The sequence below is a fragment of the Vidua macroura genome, chromosome 1 (assembly GCF_024509145.1).
Source record: "Vidua macroura isolate BioBank_ID:100142 chromosome 1, ASM2450914v1, whole genome shotgun sequence".
Classification (NCBI taxonomy): Eukaryota; Metazoa; Chordata; class Aves; order Passeriformes; family Viduidae; genus Vidua; species Vidua macroura.
Window position 1 is genome coordinate 33,095,119 of NC_071571.1, and position 20,867 is coordinate 33,115,985.

Consider the following 20,867-nt stretch of genomic DNA (forward strand, 5'->3'; position numbering starts at 1 on the left):
TGCAGTGGTTCACAGTATTAACATTACTTACCTCCCAAATTCTATGCAGCGTAAGTCACGAGAAGTTTCCCTATGCTTGTGAACAAATCCTTTAATACTTTCCCATTTTTCCCCCTTTTTCTCAGGGGAATACAGTGCCTTGGACTCAATGGCTATTTTGCTGCAAATGCTCACTGTTCAAAAAACTCCCCAAGCTGGCAGTACTGCCATCCATTGCCCAGTGCTACAAACATATCCCTCCTCCCCTGCATGCAGCCACTCTTGTTACCTGTGGTGAAATAAAATCTTATCCCAAAAAAGCAGACATATTAATGTCTGCAGTGAAGTACCTCTAGACTATGCAAAATTTATAGTTCAAAAGATCTAGGGTTCAAAAGATCCCTTCTGTATACCATGCACTTGAAAAACTTCATAAACATCAAAATTGAAACCCTTACATTTTACATCCATATATATGTGTTTATATACATATATTTAGATAATCATATATCATTCAACTTTTTTCCACCCCAAAATAACAGTTTATGAAGCAGAATAAATAGCATCAATTTGGCAAAGCATGATCCAACAGCAAGTTCTCTCACGAATGTTTTTTATTCTTAGCACGGGGAAATAATTTCAGTCTGGAGACTGTAAAATCCATTTGTAGTTCAAAGTATTTTATTAGGTTTCTTTTCACATTCAATAACTTTGAATGTGATGAAATGACAACATTTCCTTGGAAGTTTTACACAGCTAGCAATACTTCTACTTACTGTCTCGTACACTAAAACAGTGACTGTCACCAATATATCTGCCTTTGTATTTCAGAAATGAGCATAATAGAATAATAGAATCATTTAAGTTAGAAAGGATCTTTAACATCATCAAGTCCAACTGTTAATCCAGCACGGCCAAGTCCACCACTAAACCATGTCTCCAAGCACCACATCTATACATGCTGGCAACTCTAGCACTTCCCTGGGCAGCCTGTTCTAATGCCTGACAGCACTTTAATTGAAAAGTTTTATCCGAATATCGAATCTAAACCTCCTCTGGCCCAACGTGAGGCCATTTCCTTTTGTCCTATCACTTGTCACTTGGGAGAGGAGACTGACCCCCATCTTGCTGCAGCCTCCATTCTGTCAGAGAGAAAATGTGATTATACAAAACTCAGCATTTTGACTCAGTGTTATCATTAAAACAAGACGCCAGTTTAGCATAATTTAAACAGAAATATTTCAAAGCACTGAGACAAAGATTGATGTGGACCTGCAATACAAGCTTTCCCTGCTTTCACCAGCCTTGATGCTGCTTACTGTACATGGCAAGTGGTCCATATAATGCTGAAGAAAATATCTCAGCACTTAATGCTGTGAGCATAGGCAGCTATGCTGCCTATCCCCTTTCTTCATTTATATCCAACCAATAAAAGTTGCCTTTACATCTTCCCATTTTGTTTGCTTCATCCCAATTATGATTATATTTAACATCAAAATTTAAACAATATGGTTCACGCAAGTGAACCAATCCAGAACTGGATATTTAACATTAAACCAAGAACATACAATGTGAGTAATGGAGTATTTTAAAGACAGAATTTAATTTTCATTGTATTTTTATTCTTGCTTCTTAATCAAATCCACATGGAATGCATTGTATTTAATGAAACTACAAGATTAATATTTCAACAAACCAGCCAGTACATAAGCCCACAACTGAGCATAAGTTGAAGAGGTTATTTTAAAATATTTTTGAAAAAGCCTTTTATGATAGAAGCACCCCCCTGCAGGTTTGGGCCTGCTTTCTCTTCTCGTTCTGAAGTGATCTCTCCTTGAACACTGAGCTTTGTCTCCATGAATTATTCCTTGCTTTTCAATTCTAGTTTGGATTTGACTGGCTGAGAACACATGAGGTTGGAAATCAAAGCTGTTGTCATCCGTGTATTTCCTTACAATGCTGTTGTCCGAAACTTTTACTGTGGAGGACTTGTGAGCCTTCCCTCCTTGTTTAGGACTCCACTAGTATTGATTCCTTACTGTGCAATGGTTAAGCACAGTTCTTCTTTCTTGGCAGCATGTCCTGTTTCTCTTTAGAGATAGTTAATCACAGTTTGCCAGCAATTGTTTATGAGTACTGCAGGTCCTCATTGGGTTAGCTAACATATTTGAACTAATGAATTTGTATAAGCCATAAGAATCCAGAATTTGAAGTCCACTTTTATTTTCAAATTAATGCACAACATAAATTTAAGTCCCATATTATATAATTATAGTACTTTATGAACATTATGTTTCAGGTACTTATTAAAATATCTCAAAAGGCACGAGCTCCTCTCACACAGTGTGTGTACATAAGGTTCCCAAATTAGTCTGGTCAATGTAGAATTCAGCAGTTTAACACCTAGAAAAGTACTTAACAAGTCATGGTCACATGGACATTAAACTTTACAGCAGAGCCTAACTCTTGCTCCTTCGGCAATTTCCACAGCCTCTTCCGTCCACCACCCTCTGCCTTGTCCTCTCCCCGCTTTTTCTTCTCTTCCCAGATGTATCTACATCTCCTTCCTCCTCCTGATCCCTCAAGCCATACCTACAGGAGAATGCAGTATGTTACACAGCAGCAGCAAAGCAAATACTCCCCAGCATACTTGCTCTTCAAGGCAAGGACTACAAGAGTTTCACAACTAGTGTGAAATGCACCTTTTCTCTACGCCTTGCTCCACACTATCAGCTTCTTGCCTTGATCGCTGTGTGGGGGGGTTACAGTGATGCAACTCCCTGAAGACTAAACATAAGCAACCTTGAAAAGGAGTCAGGGCAGCCAAGTAGATATTCTTTACTATTTGAAGCCTTCATATCTACCCAACATCTTCCACTGCAAGTGCTCACCTCACCTACATTTATGCCCTGGCAAGGTCCTTCCCTCTGAATGGACTTGTGGTTTGCCACACTTTCCCCACCTCAGCACGGTTCCTTTTCCTTGGTGAAGGGGCAAGGAGCACATCTCACTGGCACTGGTGCAATCTGGTTGAGAGCTGCTGTCACACTAGGAATATTTTGTAAATCTGTTTACATCACTGCACTGGGAAGGCCTTATGCAAAAGAAATCTGAGTTTCAGTTGCTTCCTCAGGCCCAACCATAACTTAAGAAAAAAACCACATTTTTAGGAGAGTAAGAGTCACTAGGAAAATGAGAATCTCTCTGCATTAAACACATATTTGATACTGTACTTGACTACTTATGTACGTTAAAACAAGAACAAGCTTTTGATAGGATTCATTCTTTTTTAACACTGAAGCTAAGTAACACTAGAGTCAAAGGTAATCACTATGGGCTTTACATTACATTTATTCAGATGAATATTGATCTTCTGCAACCCTTCTCCCCCTCTGCTTTATTAATGAAAGGACAATTCATGTGACAGTAAGTAGCAAGAAAAAAACTGAGAACAGGGAGAACACAGAAGGAAAGGTAAAGCAGTTTTCTGCATATAAAGTGAGGAAAAGGATTACAGAGCCACAGAATGGTTCAGGTTGGAAAGGAACTCCAGAGGTTATCTGGTCCAACCCCATGCTCAAGAAGGGCCACTGACAGCAGGCTGCCCAGAACTGTAGCCAGACAGCTTTTGGATATCTTCAAGTATGGAGACTTCACAACCTCCCTGGTTAAACTGTAAAAGTGCTTGGTCACCATCACAATGAAAAGGTATTCCCTGATGCTCAGACAGGCCTCCTGTGTTTCAGTTTGTGAAAGAAGAATTAAAGGACGACAGCTGATTGCTGTACCTATGTACATTTTCACAAACGATGGCCATCCTTTCTCTGCCTCTTCCAAGGAAGCAGCACCTGAAGGAACTGTTACAGATAGTCACAATTTTGGGATGTTCTGTTGGGAGCTGGAAGTCAGTACAGCAAAGTGACAGCACTCACTGCAATTGAACTTACTTGCCTTTATGAATTTAGACAAGTCACCCAGCTACCAAAATGCAGAGTATGAAACAGTTTCTGTTTGCCTAAATGGCACTACCTCCACAACTTAAATATGCTACTGCCATTATTTTGAGTCTCCCATACTGCTAATGATGTTTCCAAAACTAGTGCTGCTGGATTTTACTGTCCAAGTGGGTCAATATTCAGCATTGAGACTTTCTTTTGTTAAAAATAGAAATTCATCCTTTACTACAGCTTGGAGAACATTCATAAGAGCTCTGCAACAGATCAAGTATTGGTGCAAGAATGCCATTTCCAAAACTTGAAAGGTAACAGCCATCAGGCTGTTACCAACAGACAGGGTAAGAACTGTCATTGCACAAATAGGCAGTATTGCCTCACAGCCCAACTGGACTCAAAATAAAGTGGCAATCATTCACCAATAGCCCCATGCTGTTTTTTTCACAAGGCCCAGGATTCTGTGTGCGCGTTTCAGCAATTCTGAGTTGGCTATATGAAGCCAAGTTTCAGCTCTCTCATTCTGCAGCTAATTAGGATGAGGTTTAAGCACACCACATCCAATATTTTAAATACAAGCTCAACCACTCCAAGCTATCTTCAATAGTATTAGTACCAGTATTCTAAAAAATAAATCCTGGTCATAGTAAAGATTATTTGCAGAGTACAGTCAGCACAATGGGCACCTGGCTCACTTCTACTTTGTCAGTTACACAATCTAAGAAAATAGCCTTATTTGAATGGCATTTGTCAAATTTTTTATTTCCCTCACAAAATAAAATTAAAAATACACCTTGGATTGCTCTGCAGTTCCAGTTTCCACTTCTAAGAATCCATTTATTTATAGCTCAATGTCCTGTTTCTACCAGGACCAGGTTCACCCTCTCTGGCTCCAGCTGCAAGGTAAATCCTTGACCTCACAATGCCATTAACTCACCTCAAATACTGCAACTCTACTTCTCACTCTGCAGCTGACACGTGGCCTTGTGTTGGTAACTTAGGTATTCTGCAAAACATCTCTATCCTGCTGTCCCAAGATTTTGGGAAAAGACCATTTCTACCACCAGAAACAAACAAGACTCCAAGAGCTGCTGCTCTAGGTGGACTTTCAGGACACTTCACTTTATGTGGATGTGGAGAAGTTTCCTGAATATAGTGCCCAGGCAGCAGATAAATAAAAATATAAAATATACCAGGGTTTTTGGTAGTCAGCTCATAACTTCCAATACTTTATTTATATTTCACTGAAATCTATGGCCTATTTATAAATTGTTTATCATACAGTTGCTAGAAGTCAGTAAATCTACTTCTGTTTCTAATAAAACAGAACAACTTAGTTCCACGAAAATACACATGAAAGGCTTGTCCTTTTTAGTTCTACTAACAGCATTTTTTGGTACAAGTTAGATTTTTGCTTAAAACTTCAGCTCAAAATCCAGTCTCTGGAAGCTACTCGAGTAAGGACATTCCTCAACCCTATCAGGTCCTGTGGCATTCTGAGAATAACCAGCTACAGGCTGTGCAGCTTGCTTTTACTCTATATTCCCTATGCTCTAAATTATTCTCCCATCACAAAAAAAACACCCAACACTTGAACTTGCACACTGGCTCATCACCACTCCCAGCAGTGCAAGACATGCCAGAATCATGGCATTTAAAGAAATCCCAACCTGGAAGAGAAAAGAAGGCATGAGATAACACCTTTTATATTCTAAGATGTCTCTTTTAAAATTCTGAATTCAAACTTCAGCACCTCTGTACAGATTTCAAGCACGTACGTACAGCTGAATCAATACATACAGGGAGTCTGGTCCGTGCTCTGATCCATTCAGCTTCAACCTTCAGAGTACTTGACAGCAAACTCCTTTCCTGCTCTCCACTTTGCAGAACAATAAATAGGCTGGTATCATTTCCTTTGCCTCTGCCCCTTCAAAAAACAGACTTGTACTATTTTGGAAATTTGTGTAATTTACTCAGCATGCTCATTTGCCACTCTTCCAATGAGGGAAGGACTGTAATTGGAATAGACACTCTGAAGTGTCAAAAAGCACTAAAAAATAATGCAGCATTTTAGAGTACGTCTCCAGTGATGCACTGGAAGAGAAGCAGACAATGCCAAGCAGTCATTGGAAAATAACATGTATGAATCCATTTACACAGTTTGGCATTCAGACTCTATATTAAATAGCATCACCAGTTATTTTTCTGTTTCCATTTCCTGCATCATCTTCATCAAACACTACCGTTAATAGGTTAGCCAAAGCTTCACCTCCCATTCAAGGCCCTGCTTGCTGCTACCCACCTCAAGCTTGCCTCTAAAGCCTTACACTGCAAAGTGAGAAAGTTCAAATGCCAGGGTACTGTCAGATCACATACATTTCAGTGCAAGAATAAAGCACAAAATCAGAAGTGCTAAGCTCTTTTCTAGTCCTATCTGAAGGCCACATGATTTCCTGTATCAAAGCAGAAGTGTCACCAAAAGGTCACTATTCAAGTATTACTTGTAGGACAGGAGGTACAGCATGCTGCACACATGTGGCAAGGACAAGTGAGGGCTACCAAGTGGCCAAGAAATACTCACCTTAGCCTCAGAACTGGTCAGCTTGACCACCAGGGAAGCAAAGCAGGCAAAAAAAAATGGCTCCAGCTGTAATGCTTTAAAGAGAAGGCCGACAATTCTTCATTCCCACTACAGCTTTGCTATCTGCCATCACACCCAGGCCACTAAAAGAGGTCTCAGGAGCCTGCCCCACCCCCACCCCCCATTCTGGGCTGAATTTATACTGCAATAAGCTGAGATTCAAACGCGTTACACTTACCAAAAGAGTAAGCCTGTGCTCCAGTCTGTGGGTTTCCAGTATATGGAGTTTTAACCACCAAATCTGAGTATCTAAGAAGCCTTTATAAAATCTACTGGGCCACTACCAACCCCACCCCCCGTCCCCCGACACTCCAAAAGGCTATTTAGTACAAAAATTGGAAACTGCAATTTGCATGACATATCCTGCTAGGCAGGAACCACCCCTAAATTAAATACAGTGGGACTTCAGCCCTGACGGTACAAGGTGTTTCCCTATAACTGCACTGATTAAACAGTTTGCAGGCACCAGACCTCCAAGTCCTTTTTAGCAGACGTCACACTGCACAACATAAAGCAGCAGGCAATTGGCCAAAAATGGTTAGCAAAAAGGATTCCTTAAACCTCCAGCATCCAAATATAGCCCTAGCTGGTCACATGGGCTGCCATACAGTAAGTGCTCCTCACTTTACCTACCCTTTGATTAAACGTTTTGAGCTAAAAAGCATGTACTTAGAACAGCATTTCAGTTTCCAGCCCAATTCCATGAACCGTATAATCTTGCTGTACCTTCCACATTCAGACTGGCAGAAAGGAAAGGTTGATTCAGGTTTCTAGTGAGCCCAAGGGGTATGATTAGCTAGAAGCAGCTAACAGAATATGAGACCTCTAACATATATGGGTATACACACATATTTATATGTGTGTGTATATATAAAAATATAAAAATAAAGGCAACATATCTGCCACACAATGCAGTTGCTATAAAATACTTCATTATTAACACACTCTATGGCACATACTGATCTTTAAATAAATTGTTATACCTTACTCCATCTGGCATCTAGCAATATGTTCTTTTCATATTACTCCCATTATGATGAAAGCAGACCAGCTGATTACATCCACCTCACAAGAACTCCACAGTTTACACATCAAGAAACTCTGCAAAATTTCTGAAGAAAGGCAGGCCAGCTACTGTACTGTTGCCAGGTGTCAACTTGAACTGAAGAAAGTTGAGCTTGGCCCTTCTTTTCTCAGCCCCTAAAGCCACTGCCCAAGTTAAGTATTGCGCAGGTGTCAAATAAGTTTACATTACAAAACCTTGCAACTGCACTAATAAATACAACTGTCATTTTCCTTCCAAAGCCTTCCCCCCACTATCCGTGAGGATGAAGCCTAGCAGTACTCACTCACAACAAACTTTGTGATCTTTGAATATGCAGAGGCTTGAAGCTGTCGCTATTTCTCAACTGCAGCTGGAAGAGTGAGGTTCCTAAAGAGGAAACCAGCCCAGTACCAGAGGCAAGGCCTAAACCCTGAATTAGCACACTTACTGCATTGTGTTACAGCAGGGCTTGGTGGCATACATTTTTGCTAGAAGCATGGAGACTTTTATCAAACTCAAGCCCCCAGTTAAGCTATCAGATTCTGTTACAGACTTAGAAGAAAGCACAAAGAGGCACAGCATCGAGCACGTTCACATACCCACCAGCAGCTCAGCTGCACCGAGCACCACTTAGTTTCACATTTATACCGGCAGCCAGGCCGGCCTGCCTGCACTGAAATAACCCTCAGTACCCAGATGTTGCGCTATTTTTACCCTGGAAAAGAAAGAAAGGACACCCAACAAAACTTCAGAGCGGGAGGCCACGACAGCACAGACTTTATTCCGAGGCTGCAGCGCAGGTTTCGGCGCTCGGCAGCGCCCGGGCTCGCCATCCCCGCAGTGACGTGTCCACCTGAGGCTCCGGGGCCGCCGCCGCCGCCGGAGACAAAGTTCTGTAGTGCACTGACTGCTATCGTACCCAGAGTCGGAGTGTCACAGAACTTTGCTTCCGGAGGCTCCAGTCCTCCGCCGGTACCAGCGCCGGGGCCGCCCGCCAGCACAAATACCCCTGCCTGGGAAGGGAAGGCGCACACGGTTAAAGGTGGGGAAGGGAGCCCCCTCCTCCTCCGCGGCTCGGCGGGAGACCCGCTGCCCGAGGAAGAGGGCGAAGGAGGCGAAGACATTTTTTTTTTTCTTTTTGTTTTTAATAAATACCCAAAATGCATCCCCCCCCATACACACCTCCCCCGACCCGGAGCTAACGGGCCGCCCTGCGAAAGCCGCGGCCGAGCAGCTGCCCGGAGCGCTGCCGCTGAAGCCAGCGGGGGCTGCCGCTTGCCGCTGACAGCCCCGGCGCCGCGGCCCTGCGGGACCTCGGGCAGCGTCGGGCATCCCCCCGCGGCCCCGCAGCCCCCCGCGGGAGGGACCCGAGCGGCAACCCCCCCCGCCCGCCAGCCCTTCCCCCGCCGACGAGCGCAACAGGTCCGGCCCGCCCGGTGCCGCCCGCAGTCCCCGCGGCGGCGGCGGCCCCGTCCGGTCCGGCCGCGTTCCGCCGGGCGGCGGTGGCGGCCGGTGTCGCCCGCCCGCCCGCGCCGCGCGCCTGCCGCTCCATCTTGACTTTTGCCGACGTGGAAATTTTGGGTTCGGGGACGAGCCGCGCTCTTATTGGCCGGCGGCGGGCGGGGTCGGAGGTCACGGCTGCTGTCGCCGCTCCGCGCCAAAGCCGCCTCGCAGGCGGCCCCGCCCCGCCGCCTGCCCCGCCCGCCCGGGGGCGGCGCCGCCCGCGGGGCCCCGGTGGCCGCTGCGGCCGTGGCGGTGCGGAGGGCGGCGCGGAGGGGAGGGGGCGGCGGTGCCCCCGAGGGTCCTCGCCTGCGACTCGCTTCGGGCAGCCGCGGAACGGGGCTGGGGATGCGGGGCGGGCTCGAGGGCATGCCGCGGGCCCGCTGGGGGCGGGGACGCGGTGCCGGTTCTCGGTGCGGCCCCCCCTCCGCCGCTGCGGCCCCGCAGCCTTACTGCCCCGTGCGGGTCCCGTCCGCGCCCGGCGGTGCCCGGCCCCGGCCTCGGCAGCGCCCCCCGTCCCGCCTGCCGCAGCCCCGCGGGGAGGGCTCGGTGTTACCTCGGCGGAGGTGCTGCCCCCGAGCGCTGAGTGCCGCCGTGCTTGGGCTCCGCGGGCACGTCAGGTGTCCGGGTTTCTCCCCGAGAGAGCGGCCGGGGCTGTGCGGTGGTGGATGAGAGCAGGAGCGTTCCCGGCTGTCTCCAGTTCCCGCTTGGCTTTTGAAGGACTTTAGAAAGAATGTAACAACTTTTACTGCAGAGTGCGTTCCCTCTCCCCGAAGGAATAGCTGAGGGCATCTGTTGTCTGAAAACAATGTTTTCTGCTGTCTCTTGAAGGTTTTCAGGACTTCATTAGTTCTCTGTGGAACTCATAGTTCACTAATAGTACAAAATTACCTAAACAAAGCTTTGAAAATAATTCCTGCAATTGTTTTTATCTCTTACATTGAATTAAAGTCACAGAACTTAAACTGGGCTTACAATCCAGCTTGTTCACTAGGCTCTGATGGAACTGCTAACATCAGTAATATTTTGAAACACTGATCCAGGGCTCCTCCAGCCATGGAAGCCTCGACAGTAAAAATGCTCTTCCTGTACTTGAGGCACTGGAGTAGTTCCAAGAGAGCCGTTCACCGACATGAGCTGTGTGTGCATGCAGGTGTTCATGGGAGGAGACGTGCCAGTCCTGTCCTGCAGCGGCATCACTTCGCCATGAACTCCAGTGTGTATGTGATCCTTGTCATTATGGGATACAGCAATACCTGTTAACCCAAACCTATGGCTGTCATTTCAGTATCTGAAAAAGAAATACTCTGAAAAATGCTTTGAAATTAGGTTTTGCCTCCTTTGTCTGCAGAAAAAGAAAGGGCAAACCTTTCTTGAGCCTTTCTGTTGTGTTTAAGAAACATGTTCCTCCTTCCTTGTCTGCACCTTCACTGTGCTGTTCAGTCATCAGCCCTATTCTGTCTTGCTGCAGCTTCCCATGGGTAGTAGTACTTCCCATCTTCCTGTTGCCCCTCTGTCCCTGCTCCCTCCACATACACCTTCTCTGCTAGGCCATGGAGCAGTCCCCAGCTATGCCTCTGCTACTCAGCTGTGTGTACGGGAATATTGATTTGACAGTGTGTATGCTCTGTGAAAAAAAATCAATATTTCAGTAGATTGAGCAGAGTGTGCGGCAGTGTAATGGAGCCTAGCCTGCTAATGTAATGTGCAGGGGTCCTCATTCGGAGATTGAGGTCAGTCAGAAAATGGAAATGTGTTTTCTTATTTTATTGTGTGCTTCAGGTATAATGTAGGCGTTTATGTTCTGGTGTTTAACTTACACCACGCAGTTACTTTTAAGTCATATACAACAGAAGGTCACATATTGCAGGTGACATACACAAAAAAGCATGCCACAGATACACAATCCATTTTTTTAAAGCTCAGTAAGTCCCCTCTTACCTTTATCCATCATATATCTATCAAACAGTTGTGAGGGAAAATGCATAATTTTTGTTTCTGCAAATAAAAATAATCTTCTATTGTTTGGCGCAAACTTGGCTTCTGATTATGTAATGAAACATGCAGTACTTTAACAAACTCCAGTATAGCGACATGTATTGAAGAGTATCATAAAACAGGCATAAATGAAAAGAAGGAGGGAGGAGAAATAACCAATGTATGACACAAAACCAGAGTAAAAGCTCCCACTGATTTTAGTGGACATGGGATTTTAGCCAGAATGTTCTCCATGATACATTTTCCACTTTTAAAACCATTGCATCATGCCTTAAAACGTAGCAAAAGTAATTCCTGAAATGACATGAGAAACCACGGCATTCTCAGGCTCAGAGTCAAGATTAGTGTAAGCTAACTATTGTTTCACAGCTCTGGGGACACTTGATTCGGTTTTATCTTTACTTAATAATTTTATTTGCTGGTTTTGTCAGAGGCTATTTCCACCAAAATCTCTCACTGCAGCAGTGAGCACAGATCTATACTACAGGCAGCAGAGTTTTATGTTTGTGCATGCTACAATGCTTTGTGCTGAATTTAGCACACATTTCAAGATGCTACGGGGGCCCTCATGTTCAGTCAAAAACGCAAAGCTATTTATTCTTTCGTCATTCACGTTCTTAATTGGAGACTGATTTGGCAGTCGTGGCTGGGGAGGCACGCAGGGCTAGAGCAGTAACATCTTTCAGTTACAGCTCTGGTTTAGGACATGACTCATGGAGAAAGCTCCCAAATGTAAAATACTGCTACCTACAAATGAACACGACACTGGGATTTCACAGAACTTCGTTGATATTCTTCAGTCACAGAACACAGATTTCTCATATATGTTTCACTGTGCTGAAGAAGTGCTTGTTTTAGTATTAACAGCTGCTGGAAACCTATGCACTCACCTCTCTTAAAAACATACCTCAAGACATGCCACATGTCCTAAAATATTCTGGCTATAGTTTAAAAAATAATACTGTAATAACATAAAATGTAAAAATATATTAAAATCACTATGACATAGTATTTTACTTGATCCTAGAAAGCTTTCCACAGTACAAGTATGATAAACTGCAATGGAAGTATTATTTCAATTGAAATTAGAAGATAAATCTCATAGCTGAAGATTAAGAAATAATAATTAGTCTTGCACTTTAAGAGTCCATCTGTTTTGGCAGCATGATTCCAGCTAAGAAGATTCAAGGAGGTAGTTACTATGTGAGACAGACAAAAGTACGTGATATAGGGGACCAATCTGTGACGTTTTGTAAAGTAAAGCTGAACAGCATTTCACAGAATGTTAGTTTAAAAGGTGGGAGAGTTTTATGATATAATGATTTACATTTATGAACTGAAGACTCTGCTTTTCATGTGTTTTCATCTGCCAGCTTTGTGATATATTAAATTAGGGGTGGGTTTTTGTGGTTTTTGTTTTGGTTTGGTTCGTTTGGGTGGTTGATTTTTTTTTTTATTAAGAAACTAGAACATTATAAGAATTATTATTTAAATCTAATTGAAAACTCGAGTTATGATGGATGGAAAATTAATTTTCTCATTAGTTGGAGAACTTTTATGGTATTCGTACAATAAGCACTCAGCCTAAAGTATCAATCAATATTATAGAATGTTTTAAAACAAATGTAAACAATTTATATTATGACAATTTGTAGCATTACTTATTGGTAGAAGAAAAAAGATACGTAGAAACTCAATACCATATAATTCTAATTCTTAGTTGGTTTTTATCTGAGATTGCTCTTAATTAAATATGATTTGTGTTATATCTGTGTAATTCTGGTCTTCATTAGTATAATAAATGTGCATTAAAACAGCATTTTAATATCCTAACTGTGAAATTTCAACTGAGTAAATTAAGGTTATGAGTATTATAATGCAATATTTTACTGAATGTTTTATTTCCTAGTGCTTAAATTTTCTTGCATATTGGAATCATGAAATTAATTGTTAAAGTTAATAAATAATGATAGATAGTCTAAGTCAGCAGTAAGTCAGAGAAGAATCCAGGTTTCCTGAATTCCTATTCTCTCCCTAAAGAATAGACAAAGTAGATACTTCTTTCTGAAATTGTAGAGATGCATGACTGATATAAATACAATTTTAGCAGAACCTGAACATTACTAAAATAAGACAAGATCAAGCGTCAAATCAAAACGTGAAGATACAAGGACATAATGTAATGAACTTTCATTCAAGGCCAGTAGAAATCTTTCTACTGACTTTAATAAAAGTGTTATCAATTCATAATGTGCTGGCATCAAGTGTATGAATAGCTCCATTAGTTAAGCAGCTAAAGCTCATAACAGCTTATATGTTAGAAATGTGCAGAATCAAACCCTTCATGACTCCTGAAAAACCTGCAGAGAGTCAGAAGGGCTTTGTTTACATTATAGATCCCAAATGGAGTGACTCTGTCGTCCACAATTTAAAGAATTTATAAATGGATCTGCAAGGTGATCACTGCAGGGTTAGTGTAACACTATCTGCAAAACCTTAGTATTTTGGAAAGCAATGGTCATTCCAAAATATGATTTGTTGAGCATTAAAATGAAATTAGAACCTTTCTGGGAAAAAAATGCCAAACAGGCATAAAAAGACAGCAGAAGCCAGTAAGAATACTACCTTTTGCCCTGTTAGATGATGCTCAACTTTGCATAGCTGGCCCAGAAAGAGATTAACAAATTGAATTGTTGGGGTTTGAACCTCTCTTGCGCATTTCCTCCAGGGAATGCCTAAGCACTAAGCAGCCATCTACTTTGAAGAAAAGAATGGAAAGTTTTTCCCCCTCTCTCTCTTTTTTTTTTTCTTTTTTTTCCTTCCAGAAATTCACTTCTGAATCTGAGAAGCCTTCTTGCTGGAACAAATATTTTCCACAAAAAGGTTCCATTTCATCAAGTCAGCATTTTTGCATACAAACAAATAGACTGTGGGAAAATTCCCACCAAGCTTTACTTTGCAGTCTTTCAGAAAACAATCATGCAAGGGAGAAATATAGGAATGGCATTTACAGAGGCATACACATATGGGTCTCTGTTGAGTTCACACACAGTCACATGGCAATATCTAGGACAAAGACTTGAAGGCATTTAACCTTTCATTTTTAGAGCAGTAGAAATCTCTGATACAAGAAAATCAGCCAGAGATAAATAAACAACTGAATTCTGTACCATCCATTCACAAGCCACCATTTATTCAGTTTATAAAAACTTCAGTGGGGATTGTGCTGAAGCTTGTCAGCAGAGTCTGCAGGACCAGGACTGAGAAGGAGCAACCAAGAGGTTATTGACGTAACAGGCCCAAGTGTCTTGAGCAGTGTGTCCTAGAAATGGGAACCAAGGGTCATACAGCTCAAACTGGCCAACAGCTACTTATGTAAGTAGTCTCACTGAATTCAAACCTGCCCTAAAAAGGCACTTAACAATCTACTGGCTGCAACAATGTGAAAAGAAGGTAAATAACTGGAATAAGAGCTACGCAGGCTGTAGTCAAATGTTTCTTGCAGAAATGGCTCAGATGATCATAAAGTTACCTACTTCTTCCATCTGTCCTGCATTGCATTGGCAGTTCAGTATAAACCAGTTGCTTTCACAGTGATGGAAAAACACTTGCATATGGTATTCCTGTGGTGAAAGCTGTAAAGGCACGCACCATCACTGCTATTTCTCCTGTCTGTGGCCTCAGTGTTTGAGTGCTACATTTCAGATGTATAGATCACAGAATCATAGAACATCCCGAGTTGGAAGGGACCTGCAAAGATGGAGTCCAACTCCTGGTCCTGGACAGGACACCCCATGAGTCACACCATGTGCCTGAGAGCATTGCCCTAATGCTTGAACTTTGTCTGGCTGCTGACCATTTCCCTGAGGAGCATTTGGGAAATGAAAACTATTCTTACATACTGAATAACCAAAGAAGATAGAGGGTGGTGGAAAAACATATGTGACAGTTGTGTTGTGTGACAGTTTTTCTTATCCTCCTCCAAACAATTTGCCTGGCAAATCCCCTCTTTCTTTTTTTTTTAGTTTTTCCTTAATTTTTAGGGTCTTGAGCACAGGAACAAGCATAAAAAATAATATGCAGTGAACATTAAAAATCATAATATCTCTACCACTTTCACTTCTATTATCTACATCAAAGCATGAAATTGAGGAAGATATGGTTATGCAGGGTAAAAAACCAGAATGTGTAGCAGAAGGCCCCTTTCCTCCGTCTCTTTAAACACAAAAATCACAAATTCTCCAACAATCTTTTGACACAGAGGTATTTGATTAGGAAAAACCTGCTCTAACAGAAAGGTTTTAGCTAGCTTTGGATGAAAGAGATGCTATGCTTCCTGGTGAATTCTGGAGCTGTGGGTCTTCTTGGGTCATACATTTCCAGCTCCCTTGGAGACTGTCGCAGTGCTGAAGGCTCAGCAGCTTTGGTATTCATCCAAGATGCAGCGTGACTGCTCCAGAAGGTACTCAGCTCCGTGATCATATTTGAAACATCAGCTTCTGTCTCTGAGGTAGCAGGCTGGGTATGATGAGTCGGAATCCCACTGAATGAAGCATCATACAACCATCCTTCAGAAGCCATCTGTACCTCCTCCAGAACACTGTGGCTTTTCATTAGCAGTCTTGGAAGAAGAAGTGCACTCATCAATACCTCCTGGGAATTTCTGAAGAATACAGTTCAAAAGTTCCCTCTTTCACTCTTTCCTTATTCTAAAGCAGGGAAAGTATCTTTGCCCTGTCCAGATCTTAAAGAGGTGAAATGAAGTTTAGCACCTTAAATTCAAAACATTAACAATCTCTTAGACTTTCACTTCTGCTCAGACCTGATTTATGGCTCTCACCTTGCAGGACATATAGTTCAAATCATCATCCACTTAGGTCCACAGGAAGAATCTTCAGGCCAAACCATTACAACAATCTATTACTCTTCTGGCTTTTCTACACCACCAGGAAATGTCAGTGAATGCCAAACTTTTGCAACTGCAAACAAAGAGAAATGGATATTCATCTCTACCATTACTTTCATAATTAGTTGAGCAGGGAAAAAACAATCTTACCAGGAAATCCTCACAAGTCTGAGCTACATCTGTCAGCTTTGCTTGCTTGCCAGTTCTTCTGATGAACGACAGGAAATATATTCCAACTCCAGCACAGATTGTTCAGAGGACACAAGACAGGCTCATTAGCACTGTAACCTGCAGGCAGTATGCAGACACAAAAAACCTTCAGCCTTTGGATAGGGCAGAACAGATGCAACCACATGGGCTTGCCTGATGCAACTGGATTATGTATTCATGTTCATGTTGATCATACAACCCCAACTGTGGCTCTTTATCAATGCACACGTGACCTCAATAGAGCAGGCTCTTAGATCCTAAGCTCACGTGCCTGAGAAACCTGGATAGTGCAGGTTCCCAAAGAACTGTATTTCTTCCATGCTGGAGGGTAACTCTGCAGTAAAACTACTAATTGATGCAGTCATCAGATATTAATAGAAACACTTGAAAGAGTGGTGTAGTTGCTGTGCAGGACTTGCTAGGCACAGTAAGTCACGATATAAGTATATCACTTTTTGAAAACAATGTGATTTTGTCAAAGCCTGCTGTACAAGACACCATAAAATGTATTAAAATAAATATTCTGATTAGCTGAACAGTGTATTTAAAATTAAATACATCAGAAAGTAAATTAGGCATATTTCATGGGTCTGGATGTTTCTGTTCCCTCTAGCTAAATTCCAAATCATTAAATGAAAAATTTCACTAGGCTTATTAGTTGGTTATCTATAAAATGTTAAGGAAATTTATATATGCCCTATTCAGCTGCTTTCAAATAAAGGCAATAGAAGCTGTTTGACTAAAGGTTTTTTTTTTTTTTCTCATTGAAATACATAGAAATATTTATGTTAATTTCATCAAGTGAAGGAGGCAATCTTTATAAAAGTTTCCTTTTGAAACAGGTTTCTTGAGTCCTTTACTGTAAGAAAAATATTTCTCTTTAGATCCCACCATGGGACAATCCTAATTTTATGAGATTAGGAATAGCCTGTCAAAATTCTGAAACACAGGGGGATCCTAATCATGAGCAGCTTGTTCCCGCTAGAATAATATTTCCTATGTTGCAGGACAGCAGTGGGCTAAGTGCTTCATTTGCACCTCACAGAAACGTGCTTTTCCTCCCCAATTTCTCAGCAGAATTCAACAAGACACTTCCTCTGGCCCTTAGCAACAGCCCTTAGCAAGGGCTGACAGAGAAGTACAAGCAGCAAAGCCAGGACTAGCAAAGAGCTATTGATTCGTGAATGAAAGAGAACATTTTCTGAAATAAAAAAAAAATCATCTAGTCACAATAACTCTAGGACAAGTCTAACTTTAGGACTAGAAGCAAAAAAGAGCAGGCAACTTGAACTGACATTGCTCATGCTGGCACTCCAAGAGTAATATTTTCATTATGATAAAATGTTCTTTGACAATCTCTCCGGTGAATTGGGCACAAACATGCTTTTCTTCTACATTGGTCGTGCCTATCTTCCTGTTCCACCTATTTTTATACTACTAAAAAATATTTGTTTAGGCAATGCAAACAAAATCCCCTCTTCCATGTGTTTAAGTTCCCTTGCTGTTTATCCTATACTGTAGTACAAGACCAGCAAGACAGATTATAATTTAGTTTCAAATTAATTTTTTTTTGTCTTCTTTTCAGTCTCCCCTCAGAAAAGGAATAATAAAACTTGCCCAAAATGTTAGTAAACATGTAGGACCTGGATGGAAGTTCTACGGCACCCCTTCCCAACAAACACACCAGCAGAGGAGCATACACACATATATAAATAAAAACATATTTATGGAGGTGGACAGTCAAGTGTGTTTTGTCCAGAGAAATATTTTTGTGTGCAATAATATATAAAAATCAACCCAAATTTGCATATTATAAAAAATATATGTATATAAAATTTCTTCAGCCATTTTTAAAGTTTGATTCCCAAAGACAACAGGTGAAAAGATGTGATTAGAGATAGTCTCTATGGATCTTCATCATAAATTTCCATGGGTTCTTTTGCCCATCTTAATCAGGTGATAATTGGTCTAATTAACATTTTTCATAGGAGGGAAGTAGTCTGTGTGCTTTTCAACGCTGCTCCAAAAATATATAGCAGTATTACGTGACAAAATGCATTGGTAGCAGATATATGACTATTGCTTGTTATTATAAAGCATCAGCTGTGCATTCATGGGCTGCACAGAAGACAGTCTCTGTCTGAAGTCCTGTAGAGTCTCTGTAAAGATTTATGTGATTTTTTTTCCCTGCAGCTTATGATGTGGCAGAATGACCGATTTATGATGTGGGTGGAACTTTGTTCAGCACATGGAAATGCCTCCGCTCTCCAGATTATGTTCTCCTGTGGTAGGCAGTAATGCTTTCTGCCCTCCATATGGCCACCATGTGCCAGCAGACACCAAATTGGTATGTGGGTTAAATGTAAAATAACCACAAGAGCTCCTGAGCCAATAATTACAAAGCTCCTTTTGATATGGTTAGTGTATCATTATCTGTACTGTGCAATAATAAAACAGAGCTCATGTTGTCCCTCTCTTCTCCTTCAGTAGCAGCAGAGCTCATTGCAGAACTATCATAAACAATTGATGTTCACAAAGTGCTTTTAGGAATTGTCATAGCAGCAGCAAAGTGCACACCAAAATTGCAGTTCTAATTAGACATTAGCTTGAATAAAATACTAGATAGGACTAAATAAAGGCTTATTTTGTGCATTCACTAAAGACATGCATCTTGGTCTGAGCTGCTCAGGCTTCGGGATAGATGAGCTGGTTTGTAGGGCATTGCAGGTGTTAAAGTCTCTCTGTCCTTTTAAAGTCTAAATTATCAAGTTTTAGCACTCTGTACTTGTGTGTTCAAGGAACACACAGCTCTGTAAACACTGCTAGTTCCCACTTGTATCCAGGTGTAGTTCAGGGCTTGAATATGAGTTATTTTGTAATTTTGGCCTTGCCACAAGTATCTCAAAAACTAGTCCCTGCGGTTTTACCCAGCAGCTGAGATAAACTGGGATTCAGAAGCAAATGCTTCCTGGATATGCTTAGCTTTAGGCTTAGGACAGGTCGTTCTTAAGTAAAGAGCTCATGACTATTGCTTTGCTTTGATGCACTAAATTCCAACATTTTTGCAAGGGTTTTTTATAGCCCTGAGATTTTTGAGAAGGTAGAATTTAGTGGGAGGGATTTGTTGAACAGGGAGTGCTTAAACTGCTTTTCTTCTTACACTTGGCAAATACGGATTATTACTTGTCATTGTTTATAATAGTATTTTATGTGTGATTTTGACTGACCAGCCGTGTTAAATGAAAACAAATGGGACTTGTCACTCACTTGTCTTCTGAAAATGTCATTCAGAACATTCTAGCTGTCTGGTGCAGGATGGGCTACCTGCTCATCTTCTTGCAACATCTATAAAGCAATAGATGAGCACAAATCTGTCTCTATCTGAAAATGTACAAACATTCCCATTAATCAGGAATAGGGAGGTTGGTGCACATACAAAACCCAGTTAAAAAGTAACTCACAAATGGGATTTTCAGTTTTGTTGCCTATTTGTCATTTGTAACACCTGACAGTGTTCCAATGAGCTTTAGCATTTTTCTCCTTATAGAGTATGAAGTATATTAATATGTCATTAATTATAGTGTATTAATTATTCATTGTGTTGAATCAAATAATAAAAAAAGTGTGTCTGGGGTATACAAAGGAAAACTATGTGTACATATAGATGTGTACAGGGCGGGTTCTAAGAGACCTGCCCTTAATGCTCTGTAAAGGGCCATCATTTTTTCAATGCTTTTGGTGTTATTTTTTGATCGAGGACTTGTAAGGACTCACTGTGATCAAGGGAGTGAAGGACCTCTCAGTGGCAGCTTCTCCAGCTGTGACTTCCACCTAGGCTGCGCATTGTGGGCACTGTAAAGCCAACAACATGACATTTCATTGACAACCATGTCACTCATCAGGGGAGGCTGCAACTCCTCACATTTAGTATGAAAAATTCCAGTTCAGCTTTAATCTTTATTAAAACTGTCAGGCAACACTTGCCAAAAAAAAAAACCAAACCAAACAAAACAAAACAAAAAAACAAAACAAAAAAAAAACAAACAACAAAAAAAAAAACCAAAACAAAAAAAAAAACCAAACAACTTTCTGCTTTACATTGGTAATTTCCATGTAATTACAGTTGTATTTGTAGATATAAATATACATATTCATACACATATAAAGTTATATATAAATACAGTTGTATTTGTATTTGTAACTAAAATGCTAGCCATGACATTTCTACCCTTTTATTTTTTTTTCCCAATCTGTTATAAGCCAGTCATTGGTTTCCTGACCTAGACAGCTCCCACGGGTATCAAACACCCTCTAAGTACTGGATTTTTGGACTGGCTTTCTGATTTGGCTGACAAGCACGCCAAATCACACACAGGGAAACTGCTCCAAACCAGGTTGGCAGAGACTGAAAGCTACTACTATCTGGAGTCTGTCCAGAGATAGATGGGAATTGCAGTAGTTTTGTAGTCTCAGTCAAGTTCCTGGCTGACCAGTATCTGCATCACAAAGCCACCACTATACCCTTCACTTGGCAGTAATTAGTACTTTGTTAACAATCTCCATGAAATGGTTAGCAAAAAGCACAAGAGAGACCAGAGAGTGAGTGATGGGGCAAACAGCTGAATATCCAAAATGGCT

General features: G+C 41.6%; 1 long non-coding RNA gene across 1 annotated transcript; it reads right to left on the reverse strand.

Annotated features, from left to right (window-relative positions):
* Positions 1-15,310: 15,310 nt before the first annotated feature.
* LOC128803163 (uncharacterized) lies at positions 15,311-20,649 on the reverse strand. The gene is made up of 6 exons (XR_008435648.1): positions 20,510-20,649; positions 20,004-20,081; positions 19,497-19,610; positions 16,170-16,307; positions 15,954-16,092; positions 15,311-15,776 (listed from the first exon to the last, which is right to left on the reverse strand). It is a non-coding gene; the product is annotated as an uncharacterized LOC128803163 (long non-coding RNA).
* Between the last annotated feature and the right edge of the window lie 218 nt (positions 20,650-20,867).